We start from the raw sequence: 16,659 nt of genomic DNA, 5'->3' as shown, positions 1-16,659 counted from the left end.
CTGGAATAAATGCCATCGGAGAGAAGAACAAAATATTTCTGAATTCAAGGATGGGGGAGGTGGGGAACTTCTAAAGAAAGACACACTGAGTGAGTGCAGACCTGAAAGGACGGGGCTCGCGCTCCATGCAGAGATGGATCATGGGGAAGGGAATGAAAGCCCGCACAGTGGTGAAGGTAGGTAGATAGCAAGATAATGGTATGACTGGATTATAAAGTTATTTAACTACAGTGTGGGAAACATCTATGACACTTTTAGAATATACTGATAAACATATAATTATCAAAGGAACAACTACTCCACATATTGGGCCTCTGTTACGGGCCAGAAAAATGCTTTGTATTTAAATCTACATGATTTCATTTGATTTTTACAACAACTCTATGCCTATTACCTATGGTTGGTAAATGGAAATAAAGACTGTTCAGAATCCAAAACATCAATCTGTCTAATACCAGAGCCAATACTCCTAATCAAAGATAGTAATTACTCTTAAATCACAGAAGGCACAATTCCTAAGAAATGTGTATTCAATCACACAAGGATATTATGTATCATTTCAGGCATACACACACACACACACACACACACACGAGTACATTCAAAATGTGAATGAACTGGATGGACCATGCCACACAAAGAACTGTTTCAAAAAACCCAATCCACTTAGAGAAATCCCATAAAAGAAAGTGCTACACCTGGAACTAGTATAAAATATTTAATGTAAACTATAATTGAAAAAAATAAGTAAATAAAAATCCTCTAATTTTATTGTCCTTTTTATAGCTTCTCTCCAAATTCCTACTAATCATTGTTATTTTTTAAAAAGTATTAAATGCATCTTGAAATATTTAAAAAGTGACTGTGGAAAGCAGGCACCCTTTCTGCAGTATTATTCCAGAAGACAAGATAACTTGTTGCTCAGGAAAGAATGGGCTTTCAAATAATTAGGCAGGCAAAGCAAAGACACATGCAGTTGAGGGCAAAGCAAGCTATCACTCTCTAGAGATACTCAGAAAGAGGCTACATGAGGACTTGCAAAAACCCTTGTAAAAAGGGCTTCCAGGACTGGTGAGAGCTAAAAAACAAGGGGCTTCTGTGGTCCATTTCCACTAAACACATTTCATAAAGCTGGTATCAATTTCTCCTGTACAGTATATGTGTATTTTGGAGAACTTCCTCTATTCAGCCACCACCAAGCTCCGGAAAATAAGGAAAAGCAGAAACAAAGACAGATGCAGGTCAGTGACAACTGAGCAAGAGGGGGTGGAACACTTAACACTTTCTCGTAACCTTGTTTTACTCAGCGACACCTGGATATATCTTTGTCTGCCTTGAGAAAGACAAAGAATGCATCGTCTGTGACTCGTATAAGAATACGAATAATGAGCTGTAATACTGTACTATGCAGCTTTGAATACTAAAAATTTGCAATAATTTATAACCAAGTTCTATACAACTAGATTTATTAAATAATTCCATAAACATTTACCAAAAGTCTATTAATTTATAAGCAATCCAGCAGGTCCTGGAGCTAAACCTATTCTTGAATAATTTGATGGCACATCACAATAAAACTTTATACGAGATGCAGTGGAGATCCCCAAAACAGGATGCTTAGCAAAGGACTCGAAGAGGAGGTGACTGAGAAAGATAAGAAAGTATCTTCTGAGCAGAAAAAGAAAGATACTCCAGGCAGAGGGAAAAGCATGAGCAATGTCCCTGGATGCACACTAATGCATGGTACATTTAGGCCTTAAAAGTGGTTCTTCTTTTTTCCCAAACTATGTAGTTTTATTTTTTAAATAGAATTTATTGAGGTGAAAGAGGTTCTTGATAAGCTTAGAATATGGGAGACAGGGTGGGGGCAAGGCGGCTGGCTGACTGCAGTCATACATTTGTGCGCAGATAAACCAGCGAAGGAGCGAGCATCGAGACAGACTGCGCAGGCCCCAGTGGCTGGAAGGAGCAGAGAGGACCGCCATTGCTCCTTCTCTGACCCCGCCCCCACATATAGCATCACAAACCAGCAACCTGGGTAGCCCCACCCTGGTGAACAACTAAAGCTCCTCTCCGCATACATAACAGGTGCGAACAGATCAAAACATGGTGCAAGAAGAACTCAGAGCCCCAGAGCCCATAAATCTAAGTGAACAAGAAATTGCCAACCTATCAGAGGCACAGTTCAAAACACTGGTGATCAGGATGCTCACAGAGCTGGTTGATTTTAGTTACAAACTAGAGGAACATATGGAGGCTAAACTAATTGAAATGAAGGGAAATGCACAGGAAACCAATAGTGATGGAAAGAAAACTGGGACTCAAATCATGGGAGTGGACCAGAAGGAAGAAAAAAATGACCAAACAGAAAAGAATGAAGAAACAAGAATTCAAAAAAATGAGGAGAGGCTAAGGAACCTCCAGGACATCTTTAAATGTTCCAATATCCAAATTATAGGGGTACCAGAAGGGGAAGAGGAACAGCCATGAGTGGAAAACTTATTTGAACAAATAATAAAGGAGAACTTCCCCATTCTGGCAAAGGAAATAGACTTCCAGGAAATCCAGGAAGCTCAGAGAGTCCCAAAGAAGTTGGACCCAAGAAGGAACACACCAAGGCACATCATCATTACATTAGCCAAGATTAAAATGAAGGAGAGAATCCTAGAAGCAGCAAGAGATAAGGGGACAGTCACCTACAAAGGACTCCTCATCAGACTGTCAGCAGATTTCTGAAAAAAGACCTTAAAGGCAAGAAGGAGCTGGAAAGAAGTTTTCCAAGTCATGAAAACCAAAGACCTACAAACCAAGATTGCTCTGTCCAGCAAAGCTTTCATTTAGAATGGAAGGACAGATAAAGTGCTTCTCAGATAAGATCAAGTTCAAGGAGTTCATCATCACCAAGCCCTTATTATATGAAATGTTAAAGGGACTTATCTAAGAAAAAGAAGATAAAAAATATGAACAGTAAAAGGACAGCAAACTCACAGTTATTAACAACCACACCTAAAACAAAAGCAAACTAAGAGGACAGCTAGATCAGGAGTGAACCATAGAAATGAAGATCACATGGAGGGTTAACAACAGGGGAGTGGGAGAAGGAGAAGTGTTGTAGACCACTCTGCCTGGTTTCAGGAATTGTAGCTCTTTGCCCCTTGTGGCTTGAGGATGAGTGAGCAACTGCCTCTAGAATGTGAGCCACAGGAGACAAAGCTTGTCTCTGGTAGCAAACACTACCTCAGTTCCTCTCCCTGCCCCCAGAGCTTGGTCAGAAGTCAATGACGGGTAAGACCCCTCACAGCGGGGGGCAACCTAAGCCAGACTCGATCACTTGGGAGGCCTTCATGGAAGGACTCGGGTGGGGGGCTGCAACAAAGAGCAATGGACTCTCGCGCCCCTGGCTTTGACAAAACCGGAGTCCCCAAGTTCTCTGGGAGAAGCACTTCCTGGCTCTAATCCCCTTAAGCCTGAATACCTGCTGGGGAGAGGTGCAGCTCCTTTGCCTTGCTAGAGCGTGCCCTGGGGAAAAAAAATCTAGCACCACAAAGACTTGCTGATAAACCTGTGAAATCTGCTCTGCTAAGAGTGCTTTCATTCATTTAAGGGTCTGAGAGGAAATGAGTATGTCTCCCAAAGTTTCTGCAACTCTCTTCCTGACAGACACTGACTCATAGTAAGCCCTCAAGATTTCTTTGTAATGTTATCTACTGTTTGATCCTTGTTGCCCAGTATTCCTGTGTATTACAACCCAATAAAAGGCTATGGAGGAGGGTGCTCAAGGCCTTTTTTTCTTTCAGAGAAACTGGCTGCTGCAGGCCTTTGTCTCCCCAGAGAAATCGGCCATCCCTCCTCCCCAGGCAGATCACATCATATCTCTGTCATATTCATTCTCGTCCATGGCACCAGGGGGATTCGAGAGAGAAGTCGCCCCCACAGAGAAAGGGGGAGAAGGTACAGAAAATAAGTAGCATAGACCGTAGATAGAAAATAGATGGGGGGGGGTAAGAATAGTAGGGGAAATATAGAATCTAAAGAACTTGAGACACATGGTCATAAATTAAAGGGGGGAGAATGGTGGAGGAGGGGTGTGCATGGTGGAGGAGAATGAAGGGGGAAATAGAACAACTGTAATGGCATAATCAATAAAATTTTAAAAAAAGAAAAAAATGACAAAATTTTAAGAACATTTAATCTATTTAAAAATGACATAATAAAACATATAAGCATAAATTTTTATGCTGACATATTTTGTGAAAATATTTTTCCAAAACAAAAAATAGAAAAGTGACATATTTTTAAATTTGTGCATTTCTTTTAAAAACCATATTAATAAACTTTTCCTACATCTTTTATTGATCTACCTTGTACTGTCATTTGGAAAATACTGGGTTATGGAGTTATGTAGATCCTTCAAATGTTAACACACTTAAACATAAGTTCAAAAGAAACCCACTTTCGTTATATCATTACCAATCTCATCAGAAAAGTCTCTAAGTTTGGGGAAGCTGTCACGCTCACAGTGGCAAATACACATTTTCTCAAATTTTATAATCGGCAACAAATACTGGCAGTTCTTTTCCTTAAAGTGACAAGTTCACTTTGTTCATTTCTCAGAAAATGACTGCCAACCAGCAACGTCTGAATACACATAATTTATCTGTTGCTTGTTCTTTCAAGTAAAAACAGTGTTACATGAAAAAAGGTGGCTTATTGAGCTTGGAAACCAACACAAACAGTGCTTTTCCTCAAGACAACTACTGTACTTAGGTACACAGAAGTGTTTGGTGTGCTTTCTCATTTGCCACAGAATATTAAAAAGGCATGTACTAAAGAGTCAAGATTATTTTAATAAAGTTAATCACTTTGACTGGCTTATAAAGGACATTCTTACATGAAGATGGCTTTTTATGGGGGCAGGTGGGTAACCGTGAATGCAAGGTGGTGAAGAATAAAATGGTTACTAGTACAATTTGCTACCACTATTGCTTTTGTACCCTAAGTGCAAATGTCAACCAGTGAAAAAGGCAAGTAACACCTTAGAATTATCATGAAAATTGTGAACTACACTGTGAACCCCCTGAATGGGTCTTGAGGACCCGAGACTCATGGACTACATTTTAGAACATCTTCTATAAGCAATGTAGAGCCACTTTTGAAGAGTTTAAAGTAATAGCCCACTGGGACTTTCAAAATGCAAGACCACATGAGGCATCATTTCAAAGATACCCCTTAGAGTTGAATATTAATGTCCTGAAGACACAATGTGGATTAAGACCTGAGGCAACTCCAATAAAGATGGGGCAGTACTTGTAGGACATAAGTAAATGAAATAGGTAAATAAAGGGAATAGAAGCAGTCACAGAGTTGTCTCCAAGCTTCTGTACTGAGAGAGAGGAAGGGGCCATTCACTGAGTTTGAGAATCAGGGACACGAGGAAGAACTGGGGAAGGAGAAGGTAGGAATTCAAGATATTTGGAAATCTGCACTGAAGTTCAAAATGAGAAATAAAATATGAAGGTGGTCTGTTGAAGCATCAATCTTCATGAAGGGTTTTATTTTGAACTTACTACGTAACAGGTCTAGAAGATAGGGCAGAAAATGCACAACAGCAGAAAAGATCTGGACTGGAGAACAACATGGTATCTACTCCCTCTCCTCATGGACAGCCACGTAACCCTCTGTCTGAGTTTCTGGACAAAGGGCATGCAGGATCATAAAGGAGCTATCTCAGCCAGGGGCTGTGTAATACACAGGGACACTATTTAAGTTAGGGAGATATTAGCTACTAGAATAAATAAAATTTCAATTGTTCTACCACAGAAGTTTAGTTCTTGTTAAAGTAGCAATGTACGTGTTCATGGTTGGTAAGTGGCCTTTTATACAATGATTCAAGGAATCAGGCTCCTTCTTCCTTCTGACATTCTCCCAGGACCTCTTAGACTTCAGCATCCAGTTAGCCGACATAGGAAAGCATAGGGGAGAGAACACAATAGTTTCCTAACCAACATTGTCAAACATTAGTCATATGGCTATACCCAGGTGCATTGGTGAATATAGTCTTCGGGCAGGCAGTTGCCTCCTAATTGTAACTACGTAATACGAAAAGACAAGTATAAATAGTTGGTGTATATACAGCCACCTGCCCACACAGGCACACAAAGCAGATGGGGGTGTATGTGGGTTCTAGTACTTTCTGACACTTTCTCAGACACAATGATACTTGTTTGGAGATGGTCACCCAGTTGACAAAAATGTGACCAAGCAGAGGTCTGCAGGCAGAGGTGATTCTGCTTTTTCTTTTCAACACATGTGAAACATTTCTGGAATTTCCAGAAACATCAGAATGGCATTTTAATTGAATTGCAAATGAGATCCTAGATGAACATCTAGCAACAAGACTAAGTGAAAAGTAGGCTATTACATAGTTCTGATTACACTATTAACACAATCTGATCCCATTCGCATTCACAGGGTTAGTGCAACGGAAACTTGGATCATCAGTTTTTGGACTCAGTGAGTTTTAGGTGCCCATGGAACACCCAGGTAAGCAATATGTAGGGTGCTGACGACATATCTCAGCAGAAAGTTCTAAAGATAGAAATTTAGGAGTCACACCACAAAGGCAGCAGATGACATCAAAGGAGTGGATGAGATCATGAAGGCAAAGTGCAGAATTAAAGAACACCAAAGCAAACTTTTGATCTTTGACCTCTTTTATCACACTATCTACTTATGACCCATATGTAATACAACCAAAACAATCCTGCAATATCACTGCAAAATCATGTGCTTACCTACTAATATTCTGTGTTCTTGACCATGTTGTTCACTTTTAAATATCTTTAGTAGACTTCAACATAAAGCAAATGTGAGAAATAGAGCCTTGATTCACACTTTATTAAAATGTTTTTGGAATGCTTTTTGAGGGCTTGATGCATTTTCTAATACACAAAACATGTTTAAGTCTTACTACTACAGAATGCATTCAATTAAACTAAATCTATGCTAGGGTTTTTAAAAGTAAAAATAAAGATACGATAATGTTGAAGATGTGAAGTTGGAAGGTAAGTTATCCAGGGCAGTGACAAAAATGTTTTTCTTAATATGAAAACACTGGAGGAGAAAAATAATGAGGGACTAATTGTATGTAAGTTTTGTAATCCAGCTAAAATATTAATGTCGATATTAAACTGGCAAGAAAATTTGAAAATTTCCTCAACTTTTAGCATAAGTTTAAACTGCATTAAAATAGAAGTCCTTTGATTGCTGCAATAAATACCATGCCAAGAAGATTAAAGGATTTCCAAAGTCAAGAATGAAATGCCAATAGTGCCGACAAAGCTGAATGATTTTCACACTTCAGCAACTGCACCTGGTGCTCCACTGACTAGTAAGGAGAAAGAATAAGGAGTAACTAGGACTCAACTCCAGCTGGGTTTGGAGATCATTAACTAAAACCTAAAGCAGCAGCTGTGTGAAAATTAGAATTAGCGATGCTGAAAAGCTGCCATTATTTCACTAGAGCTTGAAATACATCATATTCTAGGGCAGTGGTTTTCAGCTTGAGCATGCATCAGAATGACTTGCAGGGTTTGTTAAAATACAGACTCCTGCCTTCACACTTTCTCCAGTTTTATTGGGTTGTATAATTCATGTACTCATTTTTTAAATCCTCACCCGAAGACAAGTTTATTGACTTTAGAGATGAAGGAAGGGGGAAAGAGCAAAAAGAGAGAGAAACATTGATGGACTGTCACCCATATTTGCCCTGACTGGGGATTAAACCTGCAACCCAGGTATGTGCCCCAAACAGGAATCGAACCCACAACCTTTTGGTATATGAGATGACTCTTCACTCAATTGAGCCACCCAGCCAGGGCAATGATTCATTTACTTTTAATGGGCAAATATGAATTTTTGTAATTGTAATGTAATTAAAGATTTAAAATTTCAAATAAGTTTAGGACATCCTATTAAGTAATCGTGTTTCTAAGTTTTAACCATCCTTGAAAACCACTTTGTTTTGTTCTGACTGGTGTAGCTCCGTTGGTAGAGCGTCTTCCCACAGAGTGAAAGGTTCAGGATGCCCTGACCCTTTCATACACATGCTCTAAATGCCAGTTCGACTCCCAATCAGGGCACATGCCTGGGTTGTGGGTTCAACCCCCAGTTGGGGCGCATATGAGAGGTAACCGATCAACATTTCCCTCTCATATTGACATTTCTCTCCTTTTTCCTCTCTCCCTTCCCCTCTTTCTAAAAATAAAATCTTAAACAAACTGAGAATCCATTAGGAATAAAATGGCCTCTGAAGATGAGAAATGCTACAGAGAATTCTTCCAAAATGTTAGTTATGGATGAAATGATAAAGCACAGCTACAGGTTCGTAAGCCAGAGTTAACAAAGATGTATTAGCTTGCAGTGTTGCCCTGGTATGCTTTGTAATGGCTCCTATTGGTAGTTTTTAGGTCACCCAGTTTCTTATAAATTTGACAGTTTTGGGAGTTGAAACACTTGGGAGTCTCCGGTGGAAGACAGAGTTTTGGGACTTGGGAGTCCCTTGGGAATGCAAGGTTGGGAATGCATTCAAAAGTCAATGCAATTTGCCATACCTAAAAGCTTAAAAAAAAAAAGCAATTATCTTAATACTTGCAGAGAAAGCATTTGACAAAATTCACATCCATTCATAATAAAAACCTCAGCAAATCAGTAATAAAACGCCCTCAAACTATAAGGGAATATCTTTGATAAATCTACAGCTAACATCAAAGACTACATATTTTCACCCTAAGACTGGACAGAAAACATGTCTAGTCTTACCACTGTTATGCTGAGTTAAAGAAGACAGACCCCACCTCCCCCACCAAAGAGCATATATACTATGGAAACATATACAGTAATAAACAACAAAGCTGCTAGTTCCATGAAGTTTACCTTGTGGTTATCTGTTTGTTCCCAAACTGGTTTATACTAGTTATGTTTAATATTGTGAATGTGTAAGTCAATTATATACAAGTGCAAAAACTTAAAAGGACCATTGAAAATCAAACTGTATACTCTGGGAAGACCCAGTAAAAATCAGTCTTAAATCAGATATTGGCAAGACAATTGCAAAAGACTTGAGGAAAAAATCTGAAGATCTAGACTAATTTGTGTAAAGGTCTTAAATTTTTGGTTACATTTTAAAGAAACCCAAAGTAGAAAATACAGACTAAGTATCGTAGGTATGCTTTATAAAACAAAAACAATGCAGAACCCCATATCAGTCGACCCATACTCAAAGAAAAAATATCCTTTTATATTTTTGATGTGTATGAATAAATGCACATGCATGTTCTGACTTAAAATATTTATGGTACAATTCTGACATGCATCAAACAGCAAATTAGGGGCTTGATCTCAATGAATTAAAAGGGTTCCTAGGGTCTTCGGAATCCATTTTTCCCCTACTGTCAAAGCTAATATACTCCTGAAAAAGATGGATGCACAAAACCAGAAGGAAGAGGAAAAATAACATGGCTTGCCATCCCAGTATAACCACTGTATGTATCTGGGGACATTTCCTTACAGTTTTTCCCTATGCTTTTAGTAAACAGTAATCATAACATATAAACAACTGTTACATCTTGTTTTTTCCCCTTAACTTTGCAAACATGCTAGTTCTCCCACATTACTGAAAACATTGTTATTTCAAATAGTTGCATCTGGCATAGACTTTTCAAATTACAGAAGCCACATGCATTCATACCGATGTCTATACTGAAGTACACAGAGCCATTCATTTCTCTTCTTGAATTGAAAAGTAGGAATTGAAGATGATATAGATTGAGAAGAGCTAAAAAACTGAATTCCTGATGAAGACATAATAAATTGCTACTTTTCCTTTTTTTAAAGACCTGACCTATTATTTCTCCCCTTTATTCTTGTGTATTACCTCTGTATGCAAGTCAGTAATAGCATCTACTCAGAAAGACTAAAACAACCAGAAAATTGCTAACTCAAAGAACAACCTGTGAGAATTACCAAAGCACATTCTACTTCAAAAGAAAACAGTAAAAACAATTACCTATGTGGAGTTTTTAAAAGGAGTTTCAAAAACACCCCTCACTTATGTGTAAACACCCCTCACTTATGTGTTAGGACAGAAATATAACCTGACATTTCATGCCTGGTATCTGGCTCCTGCTTTCCTATGTTTCAATTCTAGGGAATCAATAAAAAAATATAGTAAGATGTCAGAAACAGTAATAGTATCAGCTAGGAAGCTAAGAACAGGCAGAGATGTAATGTCCAAAAATATGGGTACTGACTGTAATTGTTATTTACTTAATGGACTCTATTTTCTTACCTTCTAGTTCCATATAACAAAAGTAATATCACATTTCAAAATCATATGACTGAATAGTGCTATGATTCAACACTACAGAAACCCTTCTCCCAGGCAGTATTTTGGCCTGTTGATTATTTACTAAAGATCGGTTCTAAGCCCAACTTTCAATGGTTCTGCATAAATTTTAAAGCATTATTCCTTAATTGCTCTGAGGTTCAGAATACAAGGGCACTTTCAGTTATCTCCCAAATTTTCTAAAATAAATTATTACTTTTGGAACCAGAGAAAGCTAATTCTCACAGAAGATATTATGGCACAAATAAAGTCTCCCAGGTGAAGTACAAAACTATATTTCTATACATGCATTTTGTGGCTACATATACACATTTGTTGATAAACATCAAAGACAGTTAATAAAGAGGAATGATGCATTTATTAAAGTCTTATTTAGAATCATTATTAATGCACATAAAAACGTAAACACTTTTTTTCAACAAGAAAGATATCATTTGGGTTCCAAATGACCATACTCATAGCAGGGCATGGTCTAACCATGCAGAATATAAGACAGGACTGTAACAGCAAAGTCTTCATCTACTCTCACTTCTGACTACATAGGATGTAGTTAATACCAAATATCTACCAGTCAGTTTTTCAAGAGGGGGAAGAAAATCCAGTAACTGTTATGTTTTACAGTAAGTCTAGAATAAAATGTTTTGCTGGTTATTAAATCGATTACATAAAGTAAAAGGTTCTTTAAACAGGTTTATTTGGTCTCTAAAACTGGTTTGATCTAAAGGCTTAACTTCAAGCCGACTATAAAATAACCCCATGGACTATAGACAGTGCTCACCTTGAAAGTTTAATAGTTCTTAAATTTACAAAATTGATTACTCTCTACCCAAATCATCAATGAGAAAGAGAATTAACTCTAAGGATATAGATCTAGGTTATTATTCCTCCCATCAGCCCCTCTCCCCATAAAATAGAACCTGAAGTATTATGAAGATACTGCCTTTCTAATACCACTTCTTTGCCTTGTAGCATATTTTGAATTAGAGGGCACAATAAATGGAATGGAATTCTAAGTGGAAAGATTTGCTATATGCATCCCCTTACCCAAATATGTCTGTTATTCACAGGCAAAATCTAATCTTGAAAGGCTAAGAGGGGCAAGAACAGAAAAACATGGCTCTTATTCACCCTAACTTTAATGGCCGCCATAAAGAGAGCTGGGTTTCAGACATGCTTTTGGTAAGCATGCAGTCATTTTAATGTTTTCATGTGGTCGAAAGCTTTAAAACAAAAAAGTCTGAGAAATTCCTATGCACCATGCACTTTTCACACAGTATCTCATTTACCATATACCCTAACATACAGTATTACAAAATACAGCCAAATATAATCTATTTAATGATGGCTATGGAAATACATTATGTCCAATAATACATTTATCATCTTGATAAATATTAACACAATGAATATTAATTTACTTCGAAAGAATGAGTCACAGGTCACACTCCTCATCTGTAAAATATGGATACCATCAAACTTACAAGGTTATTGAGAAACTTATTTTATATAAACATATAAATGAAGAATACATATTAGGTGCATAAAAATTAATAAATCTCATGATCCGCACTACAAGTGAGAAACCAAGTCAAGAAGCCACCTGCAGAATTATCATGAGAGTATCTTTCATGGGCACATAGGAATGTCAGAAAATATTTTGGGCCTCAGAACTACAGAACTCATCTATGTTGTATTTCTAAGAGAAAAACTAATTTAGAATAGGGCTCATTTATTTTCCTTGAATACATGAAAAGTCTGAATCCTAACCGACAATAAACTTTTCAAGAAAGACATTTTTAAAAATTGTTAGAATACTTCTAATACCAGTAGGTCAGTGCCACTCTTGACAGCTGTTCACTAAGTATATGTCTCCTACTGCTGCTATGACAAATGATTAATATCACAAATTTACTGGCTCATCTATACAAAAATTCACCTTACAGTTCTGGACATTAGGAATTCTAAAATCAAGGCTGCACTACTGGAGGCTCTAGGGTAAAGTCCATTCCCTAGAAACTTCTTCCAGCTTCTAGGGGCTCCTTGCATTCCCTGGCCTCTATCTCCACCTCTAAAAGGCAGCACATCTTCACAGCTCTCTTTCAGTGACTGTAACAATGGGTGCTGTCAGCACATCTTGTCTGACTGACACTCCTGACTCCCTCTCACAAGCACCCTTAATGTTACATTAGGATCACCTAGCAAATTCAGAATAATCTCAAGATCCTTAATTTAATCATATCTGCAAAATCCCTTTTGTCATGTAAAATAACAGTCGCAGGTTCTGGGGGATCATATTTAGCTTACCACTGTGCATATTTTTATCTCTTTAATTTTGTAAAGATGATGACACTTTAACTCTTTTGATCCAATTTTTAATAACTTTTCTTATTGATTTGGGAGGGAGGCAGGAAAACACTGATTTGCTGCTCCACTTATTTATTCATTCATAGGTTGCTTCTTGTATCTGCCCTGACCAGGGCTGGAACCACAACCTTGGCTTACTGTATAAGGGCAATGCACAAACCAACTGAGTTACTCAGCCAGGGACAATTTTTAACAACCTTTTAAAAGGAAAGCTTAATACAAATACTTAGTAAAACTATAATAGTTTCTCAACCCACAGATTTTGAAATGTTTTTTAATCTTCAAGATTCTTTCAAAATGAGATTTTGATTTTTTAAAGCCTTATTCTGATACAATACAGTAGCATTTTTGAAAATGTAGTTCATTAAAAGGTCACACTTATTAGCACATTTACAACTTGAGGACAACTTTAATAAATAATTTAAAATTTACAATGAATAAAATTATGACACCCTGAAGAATAAAATTATCAATCCTTTACTATTTTCAGCCCTTTTGGATTTGAGAAAACCATATATAACAGTTATCCTGGAGGCCGAGATCACAAAAATTAAAGGGGGAAAAAATCCATCTGCTTTAGAATACTGATTCTCCACCATGTACTATATATATTGGCTCTTTTCCTCTAATACTAATATCTGTAATTTAAAAGGTTTTATTTTCATTTGTCATAAAATAATTACTTATGATGATCTTCTTCACTGGTATCTCATTAAGCCATTCTCACCACTAATTCCATTTTTAACACTTTGAAACAAACTGAAGGGTAGATGACGTATTCATTTTTTAGCTTTAATCAAGACTAAGAACTATTTCTTTATATTTTAAAATTAATCCTTGCATATTTGCAAAATATTACTCATTAGAGAGGCAATACAAATAGCTCAGCTACTGTGTCTCAACTGAGAAACCAGTAAAACCTATGTTTTTTCACTCCTGTGTCATTATTAAGCTTGTAATTCCTCACTGTGGTACTGAATATTATTATTCATTACAAGGAACTGTAAGTTCACTTAAAACAGAAATAGGCATTAGACAAACTACAAGGTTTACCATTTCAAATAAAAATCTGCACTGAAGAATCAATCACAGAAAGAAGATAATTTCAGAGTGTTACCGTGAAAAGCTGCTATGACAGCCTTTCATACTCACACTGCAGAGTCTCAGTAATGGAGTTATTATGTGACACAGTTTTTGAACTCCAGCAGAAAGAATCATATTTCCTTCTAGCAAAAATTCTATATTACCAATTACTTCTGTACACCCAATGGGGTTCTTGAACTTCATCCATGCTAGTTTATCAATTACATGTCAATAATCCCTCAGAGGAATACGGATAAAATGAGATGAGGTCTGAGATACGCTACGGTGTGGGGAGGTGCAGATAAAATAAGATTGCATGTGAGTTGATAACTGCCATAGCTGGGTGATAAGTACATATAGGAATTCATTCTACTATTCTAGTTACATATACATCTAAAAGAAAAGACACAGTAATTAAAAAATACATATAATCTCAGCTTCTACAACTTATTAAAGTATTTAAACAATGGTATTCATAATTATTATTTTTCAATCCAGAGGCTCATTACAATTAAAACACTGGATTTACAACACACTAAATGAATTAGGAAAAACTAAAGACTGGGAATGAGTCAGATGAAAGGAAGGAAATTATTTTTATAAAGGGCAGTAATCACAGATGGTCAAATTGAACCAGCTGTTCATCCAGAAAATCTAAGAAGTTAATCTGGAGCCTATTCAAAACTTTTAATTACACTGGTTTTCCATATATTTCACAGCTTTTTAGGCCAAGAATATCTGTTATTGGGACTACCTGCCAAAATAATTGTAAAAAGAAGCAACAAATGGAAAAGAAATGCAAAATGCATTACTATTAAAAACAAAAAATCAGAGTAGATAAATAGTAAGCAGGACCACGGATGGAGGCTCCTGACTTCTTTGAAAATTAACCCCTGACAGTAAAGAGCGGCTGCCATCGCCAATCTAGACAATCCATGACAATCTGTGAGCACTGGCTGAGCTGAAACAATTAAATAATTTCCTTTACTAATTTATAAATGAATCAAAATAAAAAAAGAACATCTCAAATGTATCAATAACAGATAAAAGTGCCCTTAAAATTAGAAGTTAGAGGTTCAAATCAGACCTTCAATTAAATTAGCATTTTAATATTAACATCTATTTTTGACCTTTAACATATAAAATTATGCAGAGTTGAGAAAGATAACTCACATACCAGTTATTCAAATAATTAATTTTAAGCCAATACTGTTTATAATCCTACTATCATTAAATACAAAGGAGTTTATAAATTTATACAGTTCAAATCAGACAATCAATTTTAAATAATTTTCTGTAATAATCAAAACTTTCTCATGAGCCTCGTATTCTTAGTCCACTCATGAACAATCCTCATGGTATGATTATCTGAAGACTAATTTTTATTAACTGATACACTTAAGAGCAATTATTTTCTTAATTTTTTTAGCTATCATTGTTGGAGTCCTATTAAATATATCACAGAATATTTTACATTTTAAAACTACCTTGCAATGATTTAAAATAATTAACTGTGAGCCCTGGCTGGTGTAGCTCAGTGGATTGAGCATGGGCCTGTGAACCAGACAATCACGGTTCGATTCCCATTCAGGGCACATGACTGGGTTGCAGGCCGGTTCCCTGCAGGCCATTTCCCAGCAGGGGATGCACAAAAAAGGCAACCATACATTGATGTTTCTCTCCCTCTATCCTTCCCTTCCCCTCTAAAGATAAATAAATAAAATCTTTTTAAAAACTGTGTAACAAACTTATTAACTGTAAGTTTGGTGGGACAGAGTCTCAGGATTTCTAGGATGAGGCAAACAGTATTAGCCAGGTTGATGGGAGTCTCAGATATGGCACCGGGCCTGCTGCTGGCTCTGTGGCTTTGTCGGGGGAGGGCTCACGAAGGGACAAGGACTTCTGTCTGGCTTCCTGTCTGAGAGAAAACTGTCCCCCAGCTCCTCCTTGATGCCAGACACTTCAGTTGCTCCGTTTGCTGCAAGTGCCTTTGAAGCTGTTACCCTGCTGCTGGAGCTCAGAGGGAGTGAACCTGAGTAAGTCTGTGAGTGGGTTCTTTAAGGGGAACTGTTTGGTACTCCAGCAGTTTGTTCCACCAACTCAGTCCCTGCTGGTTTTCGCAGCCAGAAGTTATGGAGTCTTCCTGGCATTGGAACCCTGGGCTGAGAGGTCTGGTGTGGGGCTGGGACTCCTTGCTCCAGAGGTATCCCTACCGACTTTTTATCTACCACACATGGATGTGGGACCAGCCCATTTTGTGTCTTCGCCCCTCCTACCTTTCTGGATGGATGTGGTTTCTTTAATCTGTCATTGTCAGACTTCTACTAAACTCAATTTCTGACAATTCTGAGTGATGGTTGTTCTATATACTTTAGTTGTAATTTTGATGTGGTTGTGTATGATACCTACACCACCATCTTGAGTGAATGTCCCAATTGCAATGTCTTTAAAAACAATTTGGATAAGTATCAAAGGACATTCCCACAAACAATTCCATTTTCCCTGTTACGGTCCATGTACTCAGCTTGGAAAAAAAATTTTTTAAAAGAACTTTTGCTCTCTATTCTTCCACAAGAAGCTGACGACATTGTTTTATTTACCATCTTGAAAACAACGTGTGGAAAAATTAGAAAATGAATTAAAACTTCTCACTTTGGATATTTAAATAGTGGGATATATACTATCTATTGGGTACACACACATAATACACACTTGAAGAGTCTAATATGGGGAGGATAAGAAGATATTTTTTAAAGAATTTCTAAGTAGCAAGTACTTTGAATTTCTAAGAAGCAAGTACTTTGAGT

General features: G+C 37.2%; 1 protein-coding gene across 5 annotated transcripts in view; it reads right to left on the bottom strand.

The window, feature by feature from the left end:
- HS2ST1 (heparan sulfate 2-O-sulfotransferase 1) overlaps positions 1-16,659 on the bottom strand; it is a 154,784-nt gene that overhangs the window by 31,860 nt on the left and 106,265 nt on the right. The gene's annotated exons all lie outside the window — the stretch shown is intronic.

Source organism: Artibeus jamaicensis, unplaced genomic scaffold (assembly GCF_021234435.1).
Source record: "Artibeus jamaicensis isolate MK-2021 breed Jamaican fruit bat unplaced genomic scaffold, CSHL_Jam_final scaffold_1019, whole genome shotgun sequence".
NCBI lineage: Eukaryota > Metazoa > Chordata > Mammalia > Chiroptera > Phyllostomidae > Artibeus > Artibeus jamaicensis.
Note: the sequence above shows the minus strand (reverse complement) of the source record. Positions and strands in the feature narration are given on the sequence as shown.